Genomic DNA, 15,750 nt, shown 5'->3' on the forward strand with positions numbered 1-15,750 from the left:
TCTCTTCTTTCTGCTCTGCTAGTGGTCACGGTATCAGTCTCCCTCATCTTTCTCAGATGTCTTCTGTACTCTGAACTCACCATTATTTGCTTAATCTGCTTTCAGTTCATCACTGTAACAACCAAGGCACATGCTGAGAACATCTGGGCAAAGTGAAGTAAGGAACTGGGAGCCACATTCAGCATGAGGAGTCAAGCTACAAAGCCGGTGGTCAGGAGCCAGAATCAAAAGAGGGGATGAGATGAAGAGCTGTCCTGTCAGTTACAAGATCAGGCATGTCAGTGAGGCAGGGAAATCTGCAGGAGAGGTCTAACCCATTTCTCCATTCTCAGTTCAGCCCGTTTCTCGAGTTGTTACCAAATGGAGAATTTGGGCAAGAGCACTGACCTGCTGGTGCCAGTGCAAGGGGTGTCAGGCTTTGCTCAGCAAATTCAAAAGGATATCTGTGGTTGATTATCCCCTGCCAGCAGGTTGTGCATATTTGCCTTGTGTGACATTGCCTGTGAAGATCTCAGTAACGCACATGAAAAGAATTATTTCTTTTTTTTTACATATACAGTGCTGCAATGCAAAGAAAGATGGATTTAAAACTCTATCTCCCTTTTTCCTAACATTGATGTGTGGTCCATGGAGAAGGCAGTGCTTGGCACATGTGCAGTAAAAGAGCCTTCACTTAAGGCTGAGCCCTGTATCATCAATTCTAAGGCACCTTTAGGTGCTGGTGTTTTTTTCTCTATTTTTTTAAAAACTCTAAAATTCAACCATTGCTTCCTGCTGCTGGCCTCTGGGCAGGGGAATTACTGATGCTGCTTAATGCTCTGGAATGACTGCTGGCAACAGTGATTATCTATGTTAGCTGTAGATAGGCATATTGGGGCCTAATGTCAGCTGTTGCCAAAAGATAGTTTAAAAGCCTCTTCCCTCCCTGCCTGTTTTTCAGATAAAGGCGTATTCCTTGTACTAAGTTGGGGCCTCTGTTTTCCTAATCCAAAAAAAGTCCATGAGTAGTTAGTTATATCTTTTCAGTTTTGATTGCAAGTTGCTAATGTTTTTCTCCAGTGGAAATAGAGCTCCTTGGCTCAATAGTTGTTCTCTCCTCTGGAGGAAGTTGAAGTGAAAGCAAAGATTCAGGCAAAATGTCTCTATCCTGGTGTATCATGCTCTTGCATGTGACAGAAACTAGTCCAGTGCAACAAAGCAATGTTTTTAGTAGTATACATTCAGATGAAACATCTCTAAGCAAAGTTGAGCTCTCCTGGTTCTCAGGAGCAGAGGTGTTTGGTGTGTGTCACTGCTAAAAGATGGGCACTCACATCTGCAGTATCAAGAAATTTGTATTGGGCTGGTTTGCTGCAAAAAGTGCAATGCAGAACTTGCGTCCATCTCCTATCACAGCCCTTTATTTTTTTAATTGAAAACAGGTTATTACAAAGAATTAATGAGCCCCTTCAAAGTGCACATGCAGCTTGCCCATAAAGAGTAATAAACTTTCAATTCGTAACAGATTATAGATTTCAGGTCCTGTTGGCTCTTTTTGCACACAGGAATTGCTTGCTCATAAGGGTTGTTTGAATTAGGCAGACTTGATTTTTTTATGTCATTAAAAGAAGTTTGTAGGTGCCCTTTATTTTTCTTTTACATTCTGTCTTGTCTGAGCATACCTGAGATGCCTAAAGGCTTCCAGGATATCGTAAGCAAACAGCTGTTCATCTCAAGTGTGCTCTGTAGTTGATGAGTGAGGGGTTTCTGTTTGTGTTCCAGATGCTCGTTTCTTCAGGGCTGAGCAGAAAGGCTCACTTGAAGAAAGATTCAGAGACCTGGTGACTGCTGAGCATTTCCTTCTCATTTTCCTTCCAGAGAGAGGGATACCCACCCTTCCTGCCATTAGCTTTCTCCAGTTTCTCCAAGGCAGCAGGTCATACATAATGATATTTCTTTAAAAAAACCCCAACAAAATTGCAAACCCAACACTTTATAGATAACACCATGTGGTTCAGCAGCAGTGCTGACGTAAGGGATTGTGAAAGTGCAGCTGTTTGTGGGACTAGCATCCAGATGAGGCAATTTAACTAGCTTAAAAAAATGAGGGGTGGGGGGAAAAAAGGAGAAGTTCTTTGTTTTGAAGTGAGATCAGTTCCCTGATCTGGCTCAGCACAACTGGGTGGTGCACTGTGTGCTAGGGAGGAAGCAAAAGGCTGGGAGTGGGATGGGAGACGTGAGGTAACTCCTGATGCTTGTGCTGTTGCTTGCAGTATTATCTGTATGATGGTGCCTGAGTTTGAGAATTACTGTGGTTCAGTCTGTGCTTAAGGAAACCAATGGTTTTGGAGACCTGCATTTGCCAGTGAGCTTCACATCTTTCCCTGTGAAGATTACTTTTAACATCATTTTACAGATGTGAAAGCAAAGGGCAACTGACTTTTTCAGAAGAGAATTGCATTTTGAATAAAGGTAAAATGTGAAAGTTGTGAGTTTCCTATTGGTGTGGCCTCTGTTGGTGGCTTCCATGTGCCTTCCTAGGGCTGGAGTCTGGGCTGTGGTGCAGCTGGAGCAGCTGTCAGCAGTGCTTGGCCAGAAAGAAGCTGACCTAAATGGAACCACTCACAATTTGTGATTTTATATACAAAGAACACCTCACAGAAATGTCAAATTTTTTCAACAAAGCCCAACACCACCCATCCCTGGTCACTACTAAGGGAGATACTAGTTCATATGTGTGCCTTTTAGCACAACACCAAGAAATCTGTTCAGGTTGGTTTAAAGGGAACCTCCAAAATAATATTCAGGAAACTTCTCCTTTCCACCACCTTCTGACAGAACTTATGTGGCTTCTAGTTGAGCTGGAAGTATTTTCTCCACTATAAAGATTTTTCAACATACTTCCCTCCCCTCAGATGTTATGGAGCTATGGCATGAAAAAGATTATTTGAGCTGCATTGAATGATTCTGTTTAATGAACTTGAGTAAAAGATTGTTGGGCTTGTTCTACTCTGAGCATGATCAGAAATACGGCATGGTGGTATGTTATGTTTGGAAAGCTAATACTGTATCTTAGAAGGAGCCTCAAATCTTTTGAAGACAGATTTAGTTATTTTCTCCAGTTATGAAAATATTTTCAATTTCATTTAAATTCCATTAGACCCATGTTGTTGTTTTCAGGAGGCAACAGCTGATTAGGTTCTCAGTTACTTTTCTTTCAATTCCTGGAAGGAAATCTATTCTGTGGTTTATGTGGTAAAGTGACTGAAGAGTTTAAGTGCGTGTAGACAAAGCTGTCCCTGTTAAGGAAAAAGTATAGTTAAAGGTATATTATGAGAAAGTGACAAGAGAAACTTTTTTTCAGCATGTGGGCCGCAGAGGACATGACAAACCTACCCTAAAGATGGTCTCATGCGTGAGATTCTGTCAAAGATAAATCTTCTTCCTTTAGAGACTCATGCTTGAGGCAGGAGATTTATGCGACCTGCCTGGTATGCCTGGAGGAAAAGATGTATTAAATGCTAGCAGAGAAGAAGGAAAAAACTTGTCAAAATTTGTGGTTTTTTTAAAAGGGTGCCAGCATTTGGTCAGAGCCAGCTACACCAGACTTGTGATCGATTCTGGGAGCTGAGTTTACAGGAAAGTCTTGTTGTTCTATTAAGAAATAGAACAGGATGAACTTTTCAACCTAGTAGGTAGAGAGCTAATTTCCATGGGCCTAACTCTGTCAGCAAGACAAGTGAGTGTTAAGAAAGAACAGGCAAACTGTTAAGACAAGGCATTAGGTGTTTTCTCACAGCAAAAGCCAGATGACTGGAATCAGAAGACCAGAAAGTTTCTAAGTCCCCTCATGGACATTGAACTAGACATCTGTTTTGAAAGATAGGAAAAGGAGAGATAAAAACTTATATGATACACATGTATGTAAAACCAGTTTTGAAGTCTGTATGAAAAGGGAGGTTTTGCAGGGGAGAAAGAATCATCAATTATAAAATTTAAGTTGGAGCAAGACCTTTAAAACCTTTTCCCGTATGTCACACAGAAAGCTGTCATCATGTGTCGACCCCTACTCTGAGCTGCATGGGTTCCCGTAAGTGCATCACAGTATGAAGTATCATATCATTCCTACCTAAGGATCTTGAGTCATGTTCCATTTGTAAAGTCTTAGGCCCATTGACACTTTTTAAAAAACAAAAGCAAACAACAAAACCCCCAAACCCACAGCTTCCCAAGTTTGAATTTACCTGTCACAGTCTGTTTTGTAGCAGACTCGTCGAGAGGTTTGTCTTAAATCTTACTCTATTCCTTTTCAAATCACAGCCCAATCTTCAAGAAGGTTTTGAATGCCCACAATTATTTATTGTAGAACTGTAATACCCAGGTTCCTCCAAGAAGGATCCCAGAACCTTGTTGTGCTCAGCAGAGTGAAAAACACAATGTAAGGAAAAGTCCTCACCAACATACTGAAGTGGCACATGGCTCTTCAGAGACTGAAAGTGGTTTTCCCACATTCTGGTAGTTTCTCCTGAAAAAAAAACAAAAAACCAAGACACCTTAAGATCTTATCCCTTGAGGGCTTCTGCTGACTTGCAATCATACACTGCAGAAGAGTGCTCAACACAGTCTGACCTCAAGAACCCTGTTTCTTATTTCTCTATTGCACTAAGGAGAACAAGCGTTCCTGTTTCTTTGTTTGGAGAATAATTATTCCTCTTTTCTACTTTGTGCTTGCTAAGAAGTACTTGTGTGATTAAAGTGGTTTGTTGTTTTAGATTGATAGTTTGGGTGTGGGATAGGAGAATTGCTGGATCCTCCTTCCATGGACCAGAAGATCTAAGTGATCTCATTGCCACTCTAGCTTCCTGCCAAGGGAGAGATCTTAGTGGGATCACTAAAGATTAGCAGTTGCACGAATAAAGATACCTACAAGAGGAATGTTTTGAAGTGGCACAAACCTTCCTTTTCCAGACAAAAACACTGGCATTTCATAATCAGTCTGTGATGAAGAACAAATTGTTAGGAAAAGGAAATTGCTGGGAATTGCAACATTGCAAATTCTGTTCTTCCAAATCAGAATGAATAGCCAGAACATCCCATTGAATGAAAATACCGGGGATTGGAAAAAGTTGATTTGTGACCATGGAAACATTTCATACCTTTATATTTGGTATAACCTGATGATAATGCAAATATCCATGCTAATGTTTTGTAAGTTGAAGAAATTCAGTTATGTAGAAGCACAGTGCTTTACTCTAACGTTTTTACTTCTACCCACTTTGAATTTTCACCCCTGTCACAAGACAAAGAACAACCACACTCAATTCACATCAACAGCTCTTTTCATCTGAAGGGACAAGAATTAGAGAGTTCCTTTCCCAAAGGTAAGACTCACCCATTACCTGCTGGATGGGTTTTCTGTGTGATTTCCCCAGATACAGGAAAATAAACTGCAGTGTCTGTGGTAGCAGGGAACTGCTTTTATCTTCACCCTGGAAGTTTAAAATGAGCATTAAGTGTCCTGTTCCAGGTGCTTTAGGAAAGAGTATGAGATCAGGGAGAAACTTAACAGAGCTTTATTTCAATACCTCTCCTGCTATTTCCCAGTATACTATTCCATAGTATAAAGAAACCTGAAGTATATAAAGTTCTTGAGCTGGAGACAATCTCCTGCATGTTGTATTTTGTTGTTATGGCATCTTTCTTTTATGACTCTTGTTATTATTTTATTGTTAAGGATATAATTTTGGCATTTCAAATACCTTGTATTGATTAGTTTCATAATTTAGTTTTGTTGAGCGACACAGTAATTATTGGGTTAAACCTGAGGCCTGATAGGATTCTTGGACTCCCCTTAAGTCTTTTGTTTGAGAATCAAGAGATAAATATTTCTCTTCACCTTTCATGATCTTACAGGCCTCAGTTTCCTTACTGATTTATTTCCCAAGCTGAAGAGTCTTGGCCAATTTAAATGCTTTCCACAATGAAGCTGTATCATATGGATAATTTGCCCTCTTTAGACTTCTACTTCTGTTATATTCTTTCTGAGAATTGTATGTGATAACAAAGGTATTGTTGCATGACTAATTCTGACATATACAAGACTTTCTTTTTTATTTTCTCTTCTTAATAATGATTAATGGTTTATGTGTCTGTTAGACATTATTGTTTAGGGAGCTATTTCTGCCAGAGAAGGAGCCAAAGTAAGTCAAGAAGATCTCTCTTCTCAAATGAACATTCTAATGACAACAACATACTAGAGACCATTATTTCGTGTACCTAGAGAAAGTTTTGGGGTTTTTTTCCTTCACATTTATGTTTCTGAGCATTGAATCTAAGCTGCTATTTTGCTTCCCAGTTACTGGCTATATTCAAATTCTTCCACAACTTGTAGTTTGATAACATGATGTCACAAAGTTTGCTGCTCATGTTGGATAAGTTGGTATTGTAGAGATGAGTGCCACCTCAAAGATATCCAGAAGACTCTTCTGAGGGTGCCATTTTCATACCACTCAAATTAAATTTGGTGTTGGTATGTACAAATGATGAACAAAAACTGACATCAGCTTAAAAAAAAAAAGTAAGTTACAAGTGTTCTGAACTAACAAGCATGGCTCTTTGGAATGAGACCTTGACATTACATTAGAGAGTGAAAAAGTCACTCTGATAGTCAAAAAAGTAAATCAAACATTAAGAATTAGTATGGGCAAAGAAGAATTAGTGGGAGGAAAATGAAATAGAGTACAAACATTTGCTCCTGTATAAATTCAAATTGAATCCATACCCTGACTGCTGTGTGCAATTCAGCTATCCCTGTCCTCCAGCTTGAAAGGGGCCATAACAGAGCTAGGTCAGAGAAGGCCAAAGATGACCTAAAGATATGGAATGGCTTCTACAGAGAGAATGACTCAATCAAGCTCCTCTGCCTGACAGAGATACAACTGACAGGGAATATCACAGAGATATATTCATTCATGGATGATGTGGAGATGGTTAATAGAAAAAGGTTGTTCTTGTATGGGAAGAGATAGTTAATTTGGGACTATCTGATGAAATTTACAGGAAATAAGTGGCACATAAAAGAATGTGTTATTTCCCACAGGCCATGAAGCTATGGAACTCCTGCCAGAAAATATTATGAGTGATATAGCAAGTTCATTTATCATAAGTCCATTAAGTCTGGGAAACACTGAGAAGAAGTTACTGCTTCACTTCTTTGCCACCTGTGCAGTGGAATGGTCTGTACCTGCATGAAGCTCATGGAGTATACCGAATTGGAGAAAGGGGTCAATCTACTGGAAAGCAGGATGGATCCTTCCTCCAGCTTAGCACATTCCTTCTGAATGGCCAACAAAAACTTCATGGACTTCAGTAATGGAAAATGCAAAATACTGCACCTAGGCTGCCATAACCACATGCAGCAGTGCAGGCTGGGGATACACAGTATAAAAAATAGCTTTGCAGGAAGCTGCAGGTGAGCAATCAGCTGAATAGGCAGCTGTAGTTTCTTTTGCAGCCATGAGGACTAACTGGTCTGTATGAGCAAAAGCATGGCCAGCAAGATGAGGGAAGTGATTATTCTCTGTATTTGACATGTATGAGGCCATGTCTGAGGTACTGTGTTTGGATTGGGCCACCCTAGTGCAAAAGCAATATTTATGAATTGGAGAGGGTCCAGGAAGGGTCACCAAGACGGTCAGGATGCTGCAGCACATACTGCACAAGTGGAGGCTGAAAAAGCTGGGTTTGTTCAGCCTGCAGATGAGAAGAGTAAGGGAGGGTCCAATTCCTGTCTTTTAACTTCCAAGGAGTAGAGAACTATTCAAGTAAACTTACATCTGTGTTTCCCAAGACATGTCATGCCTTTCCGCATCCTCTGTCTTACCTTTACTTTAGACAGGTAGAATTGTTCTGAGCAGAAGTCAGGAGGCTGGGACAGGTGTGGGAACCTGCACTAATGGCTGGGGGCAGGAGGTGTGCTCTGCAGGCTGGGGTTTCTTGCAGTGAGAAGGTGGGGAATGTGGAAAAAATGTGAGAATGGAGGAAAAGAAGGAAATCTGGTTAGGAAAAAGAATTTAGGAAAGGATAGGAAAGGAGATGGAAAATGTCAGGGGCTCTGGATTGAAAGGATGGGGAGAAATTGTTTGGCTCTGAGTCAGGGTGGGTTGCAAAATTCGTTTGGAGACAGAAGGGCTTGGGAGATAAAAAGTCACAACTGGGAAAAAGCAGACAAGAGGGGAAAGTCAGGGATTACTGTGGTGCCTCCGTCCTGCTTCCAACCAGCTCAGATCTGGAGACAGAAATTTGCAGAGACCTGGCCTTCCTCTCCCAGCAGCAAGGTACTTGTCTCTCCTACGTTCTCTTTTGTCACTCAAAAGTATAAAACTTAAAGCTGAATTTCCAGACAAGAAGATAACGATAATTTTGCTGGCTATCTATTTTTAAATCAACACCTCAAAAAAACATAGCAATGTCACAGAACCCTCAAACTCAGCTCCTCCTTTACAGTTTTTCTGCTTCTTTCCAGGATGAGATGGGACACTCATCAGTCAGTGCGCAGACTCGGCTGCCAATTGCACTGTCTCCCTTGCCAAAATCCATTTCCAAATTTAGCCAGATGAAGTAAATTGTGGACAAAGACCATTCCCGGCTTGGCCGGCAGATGGCAATTACAGTTATTTAAGGGATCCTTAGGCGCCTTTAAGCATACAGAAAAGGGATTTGCAGTGGCTCAATCTCCTTAATATTATACTGAGTGTAAAAACACCTCTGAAATTTGAGTTCAGCTTTCCTGTCATCCACTAACAGATCAAATATCAGAGCTTCTCAGTGTGTGGAATATGTACTGTTGTACATTAAGGAGAAAAGCACTTAATGCTGTTTTGTTCATTTGGCAGTTAACTCTGGTATGCTGCTGTACCATGCAGTACAGGAAGTTTTGGTCCCTTTTTAAAGGTACTGTAAAATCTACATTGTTTCTGGGATGCTTCCTGTCACATCAAAGGGTCCTGATATGCATTGACATGGAGAGTTGAAATGAAAGAAACAGTGGACGTAACTGTGTGTTTCCTATTGTTACAGATCCACAGGAAATGAGCCATTTGATTTCAAAAGGAAGAAAAAGCAGAGCATGCAGGTATGGATAATATATGTAATAAATGACAAACTTCTGGAAAGGTTAGCAGAGAAGGCTCTGCAGGAGAATAATGGAAACGAGTAAGGTTCTTTGCTGAATAAGAATATTTCTGGGATGATGTAAAAAGTCAGCAAGACAGCAATCAGAACTATAGCTAATGGACAAATATACTGACATTTCACTTTTCCTTGCCTGAATTTCTCTTTCAATCTCAGTTTCTTAAATCATTCTCTGATGATCTTTTTGCCTCAAGATGTATAAATAGGCTATGAAACAAGCTTTATCTAGCTTTGCATGGCTTAAGATTTAGTTCCTCTGATATGAGTCTGAGGGCTGAAATGAGCAAAGAAGAAAAACTAGTGGGAAGACAAACACTGGATCATGCCAAAAAGGCTGGTTTACTGTCAAACACTCCATATTTCAGACTGACTGAAATACTGTGTTTTACTTTCCAGTCATACTGATATAATCAAATTATAATGAAAGAATGAATTGGTAGACTGAGAGTGTAATTAACAGTTTTTAACTCAAGGCCCTTTCCCAAGCTATTGCAGACAGTCCAGAAGTGTGTGATGTCTGCACTTGTATTTCTATGGTTAGCGGTCAGAGCTCTGTGAAACCCTGAGTTAGAAGCCCTCTTACTGTCAAAAAAAAAGAAAGTGCTTCTTTGACTAAAAGAGACTCTGTATCACCAGAAACAAGCCAGTCAAAACAGAAGTCTGGAGGGGCTGTCTGGCCTTGGGCTTCAAAGGAAGTCCCAGATTTGCTGGTGGTGAATAGTTTAAGCAGACTGCAGGGGCTACATTCAAAAAGTTTGTTTTAAAACAAACAAACCTGTAATTCTTACATGTTCATGGGTAAAAGTGTGTGCCCTTGGCTTTAAAACCAAAGTTGATTCTGAAAACTGCTGTTAGGAAACCATGTTATTTGGAAACAGCAAGGTAGACTCAGAAGGAACTTATCCAAGAAATTAGGAGGGTTGGTTTGGGGGTAAGAGACAGAAAAGTCTCAGGGTAATGAGAATGGGATCAAACATGATTGCTATACCTGGAAATATGCTTGCAAAATCCAGAGTTAGGAACACTGGGTCTATATGCATCAGCGAGTCTTTAAAATGTGGGAGGTTGAGGTTGGAGACAATCACAACAAATCCATGTCTAACCAGAGAACAGACATCAACCCACCTGTGACAACAATTAATGCTTCCAGTTAATAGCTCATGCATATATTGCTCCCCATAATGAGCTTGACATCTCATCTTTATGAGAAGCACACAGCTTGGCTAGAAAAAAAATTAAGTCCAGCTCTCTCACATTGCGCTTACGTATCAGGAAAAGCAAAATGAGAAAAAATGGCACTCAACCCTTCCAGTAGGTTACACTGAAGTATCAGTGCTGCTGTAAAAGCTGAAGTCAAACACAAAGGTTGGGGCTTATGTTTGTATCTTAAATTCCTGGCTACTATTGGATTCATTGCACAACCAGAAAACTGCTTTTTCCAACTGATGGCCTTGTAAAATCACAGTGGAAACAGAAAATACTGTGTACTTTGGCTGAGGCATTAACAACCATAAAGATCTGGCAACTGCACCTTGCGAAACAATTTTGCTAATTATATTTAAATTGGAGTGAATCAACCCTTCCAACTCTGAATAAAGAACATCTTTATTTTTCCCAAGGAGAAAAGCAGATGGGAGCCTGGATGCATTCAGGTGAGCAGCTTTTTAACAAGCACTCCCGCACTGAGATGTAACACCACTTTAACAATACCTGTTCACTGGGCTGGTGCAAGTTATTACACTGTGTAAAGTAAAAGAAGATCTAAAGTTAAAGCTCTGTAGTTACTCCACAACAGCTGATGTGTGAACAGAAGGTAAAACTTTGTAATTACTCCACAACAGTTCCTATGTGAACAGTCTGATATCAGAGTATTATTTTCTTCTTGGTTAACTTTTTACACATGTCCATGATATATTAAGCTTGTTCATGAAAAAAAATAAAAATACTCCTCTTCTATATGTGGATATACATCAGTTTTTGTAAGAAAAGGCTGGTAGTCCTTTAGCTTCTGCTTTTCTACTGACTGGTGGCAGTACATCACGTATCCTGCAGAAGTACAATTAGCAAAATGCCTTAAGATCAAAGGAACTACAGCATTTTAGAGTCTGGCAACAGAGTGGGTCACAAAAAGTCAGAAAACATTCCTTCTGTAAAAATAAGTGTCCCGAGTTATTTTTAAGATCACCTGTTTATGTTAGAAGCAACTTTCTCAGCAAGTGTAGTAGGTATGTTTGGATGGTGATACAGAAATCTGAGATGACTTAATGATTGATAATGTCATTCTCCATAGTAAATTTACCTCAATGAGAAGAATTGTACAATATTTTGTACACATTTTTCATGCCCAATCAGTAGCATTATAGGTCTTATTAATTGTAAAATCCTGTTAGTACACTGTAGTATACTGCTGTAAATTCCAGCAAAGTGAATTTTGGAACTCTGATACTGCTGCTTGTATGGTTCTAAATCAGATTCCTACGTGTTTAGGAATCATTCATGTGGTTTAAGTGGTTTGGGTTTACATCATCTTATTGCTTATTTGGCCCAGTTTGAGCACACAATCTTTCCCTTAAAGGGTGGTACTCTGTACTATGTTACTCAAACAGTTGGCAACTTCTTAAAGATTTAAAAGATGCTACTTGTAGAGCTTGGAGGAGTTGAAGGCTTTTAGCAAAATAATTTAAGTGGAGTGTTGTTTAATTAATATTACTATCTCAGGGAGAATTTACTCTTATATAAGATGACCTTGATTTCACCCTTGTGAGAGAAGGAGGGAAGACTCACCTTTTTCATTAAGGTGTTTGTAACTACAATATAAGACCCAGCCAGCCACCTAAACAGTTAGTCATTTCACACACTGAGTAATTCTGCCTGAAAACTGACGCTGCATCTGTTGTGTCACAGCTCTGTGATCACACGGTACTGTAACGCATAATCTTCCTATAATCTTTCTTTTAAATAATTGGGATCATTATAGTGATAAAGCAAATTAATTATTAATTTTATCCATTTTAGGGAATGTAATCTAGGTTTCCCAGACAGGAATTTTAGTCTATTTGCACCCCTTGAATTACCAAAAATGCTGTTTTAGAGGGAGTGCAAGTAGGACTTAGGAGCTACTGCATCTGGACAATATACATCTTGCTTTCAGGTAAATGCTGCACGATGAATGAACAATTATTTGGTAACCTGGCAGTCCTTGCGTGTGAGGCTGGCCAGGGGAGTGCATTGTCTTTCTCAACCTAAGCAGTATGGGAGGCATTAAGAGTTAAATTTAGAAATCCTTTGTGAAATTGGCTTGTGTGAACAACATAGATCCTTTTTTTCTGTATCCATTTATGTTATTTCTATATCTAAAGTAAGGGTTATCTCATTACTCTGGATGGATTTCTATCACAGCATAAATAGAAAGCACAAAGCCTATGTGTATGCTTACATTTGAACATGTGCCGTATTTTTACTTAGCCACCAAGTAAATATATATTTAGAGGAATGGCACTGATATGAGATTTATTTAACTTAAAAAAAAAAAATCCCTGTTAATTCAAGGATCAACTTAGTTCTGCTTTTGAAGGAGAGGAGATATGTGATGGAACCAACAAGATTCGTTAAGTCTATTTCACAAAATACAGTTATTGCAGACTGAATGAGGAATTTCCATATGCCTTTTTAAAAAATCTATTTTAGCCATATTACCAGATATGGGATGAATTGTGAGGTAAATAATCCATCAACTTCAGATAACTGAACCAGAAATAGTATGTAAATTCTGTTTCAAACTGACCTGCAACAGACTGATTTTTTTTACTGTGGGATACTCAACTTCCCAACTTTAAATTCAGGATTTCAGATAGATAATAGCTAAGAAATAGATGTAGACCTAGCAAAATAATTACAAAAAGAAAAAAAAAAAAAGAAAATTGCCTCTCTGTCAGTCTTTCATATATTAAAGCAACTCTGTGAGTACAAAAGTAGAATGAAATGAAGCTCTTTGGTGCCAGCTGCAAGGAAATTTATCGTGTATTTAATATGTCCTATATATTTTAAGTATTTCAGTGCAAATTTGAACAGCCTGAAAATATTTTTTTACATATTTAATATCCTCATACTACTCTTAAAATGTTAGATTTTTTAAATTTTGTATTTTTTGACACAAATGTGTTCAATTTGCAAAGGCAAGTATACTTTCTACATGGAAGACTTTGTTAACAGTTTTCATATGCCTTAATATTTGAATTGAGTCACTTAGATAAACATTTTTGTTTATCGAGTAAGTAAAATGCTGACGGTGTTGTAAATCATATCTTGAAATGGGGCCACTAACACCTGCTATCCCTTGTTATAGAATAATAGAATAGTTAGGGTTGGAAAGGACCTCAAGATCATTAAGTTCCAATCCCCCTGCCATGGGCAGGGACACTGCTCTAAACCCAAGGCCTCGTCCAACCTGGCCTTGAACACTGCCAGGGATGGAGCATTCACAACCTACTTGGGCAACCTATTCCAGTGCCTCACCACCCTAACAGGAAAGAATTTCCTCCTTATATCCAATCTAAACTTCCCCTGTTTGAGTTTTAACCCATTACCCCTTGTCCTATCAGTACAGTCCCTAATGAAAAGTCCCTCCCCAGCATCCCTATAGGCCCCCTTCAGATACTGGAAGGCTGCTATGCCTTTAATATAAAAGCACTTTCAATCTGACAAAAAAGAAAATGGTGGTAAAAAAACATTAATTTAACTTGAATAGAAATTAGAATTCTTTAAAAAGCAAGAAATCAAGATTAGCGTCATCTGTTCTTGGTGGTTTGTTGCTTAGGTAGGATTGTTGGACGTAGTAGCTATTTGCTTTTTTGACATCTTGCAATCTGACAAGTTAGTTGAGTAAGTTGAGTGGCAAATGAGTAGACAATCAAAATCTGCTTATAGACAGCAATCAGATTGAGTTTATTTGATAAAACATTTGCTTCTCTGATGCTCCAAACTTTTGTTGAAAACAAAATCGAATTCTTGAGATCTCAAAGGTGGTCTGGAAAATATTAAACCTATATAAACAAAGGAAGGAACTTTGAGGTGCTTAGATCCTATGATAATGGATGCAGCATGAAATACTTGACCTGGATAGCGGTATCAAACCAAACCTGAAGCCAGCCTAAAACAATGGCTTGAAGCAATTCCTGCACATTTGAAAGAGATGTTAACTTTGAAGCTGCATGAGAATGTTGCCAACAGTGTTAAGTTTTTTCGCTGCCAAGAATGATCATCCTAGGACAATGCAATCTTCACACTTACTCATTAAGCAGTAGGATCAAAACAAACTTCATGTTTGGGGTCTAAATAAACATTATCTTAGGATGCTCTTCAACTTAATATTCTTGGGTGGGGTTAATTTCACCAAAGTTTAGGTGCCTAGGGTTCTCACTTGTACACCTAAGCTAGTCATCTGAGGTCCTTTAATATCACTTACCTCACCATACATGATAATGTTAAAAGTCATCTGTCCCCTGGAATTCCCTATTCCCTCTTACCAAGACTACATAGATGACCAGCTCTGATCAGATGTTCACAGTGGAGACAGTGGTAAAGTAGGATGGAGGCATCCTGCACTAAAAGTCTGCCACAAAAAACTTAGCTTTGTGGAACTGAAGATTTGCAGGTGTGCTTTAACTCTTAAGAGCTATTACTTTCTTTCTTTTGCCTACCTTTAATAACAGCGGTTATATGTTAACTGTGTCGCAGATAACAGCCTGTCAAGTCCCATCCACGCTTTGCTCAATAAAAATCTAACCCCAAATTTAGTCTGTAATGGAGCCAGACATGAAGCCTCACCCATCCTTTAGGTGAACCTAAATGAAGAAATGGTAAGTCTGAAACTCTTATTTTAAATGAACAGAGATGTGGGAATTGGAACTGTTACCCTCAGCTTCACTAATTAGACATTTAAACTACTCTCTTTCCCTTTCTCGTAGTGCTCACTCTCTTTTGAAAGGACAAAAAAGAAAATTCTCTAGTTATTTGTGAAGCAGGAGGGAACCTGTACCTTGACAGCTAATAGCACTGTAAGAAACTTTTACTGTAGGTGTTACCAAATGCTAAAACTAAGGTTAGACACTCCCAATGCTCTATTGTGCTTTACAGTAAACAAATAAAATCTGTACTTTTTACCTTTGAAAATGTGACTCACTCACTTCAGCAGTGAGATGCAGTCCCTGTACTTCATACAACACAGCTGGAGCCCTGTCTGAAGCATCAGTAGAACATCCTGTCTGGCCACACGATGCATAAACACTGCTCACTGAACGGGAATTAATCTGATGTTGATCTTCACGCAGTTGGTGATACCATATGTTTTTGTGTTTTAATGGTTATCCTGTTTATCTCATCTTTCTGACTTAAGGCCAAATCCTTCTGTTGAATAGGTATATTATTAATACAAGCTGAAAATTAAACAACAAAAAGGCTTAATCATTAAGAGCATGAGTTTAAGTGGTCACAAAAGTTTATGTTAGCCTCATGTCCTCTCTGCAAAGTGTGCAGCTGTCTTGGGCTTGCGTCTATTGTACCACTTGCTGCAAATTTGTG

At 39.1% G+C, this 15,750-nt stretch overlaps 1 long non-coding RNA gene across 2 annotated transcripts in view; it reads right to left on the reverse strand.

Annotated features, from left to right (window-relative positions):
* Window positions 1–15,473, reverse strand: part of LOC133219489 (uncharacterized) — a 42,576-nt gene extending 27,103 nt beyond the window's left edge. Inside the window, exons 1-2 of one of the 2 annotated variants that reach the window (XR_009727455.1) lie at window positions 15,353–15,473; window positions 4,436–4,504 (exon numbers count right to left, since the gene is read on the reverse strand). This is a non-coding gene — a long non-coding RNA (uncharacterized LOC133219489). Of the gene's footprint in view, window positions 1–3,106; window positions 4,505–15,352 lie in introns of those variants that run through there. The other variant, XR_009727454.1, reaches the window with a different exon arrangement.
* Between the last annotated feature and the right edge of the window lie 277 nt (window positions 15,474–15,750).

The sequence above is a fragment of the Neopsephotus bourkii genome, unplaced genomic scaffold (genome assembly GCF_033783945.1).
Source record: "Neopsephotus bourkii isolate Nb327-2 ecotype Australia unplaced genomic scaffold, CSIRO-AGI_Nbou_v1 NB_1358, whole genome shotgun sequence".
In the NCBI taxonomy this organism is placed as follows: Eukaryota; Metazoa; Chordata; class Aves; order Psittaciformes; family Psittacidae; genus Neopsephotus; species Neopsephotus bourkii.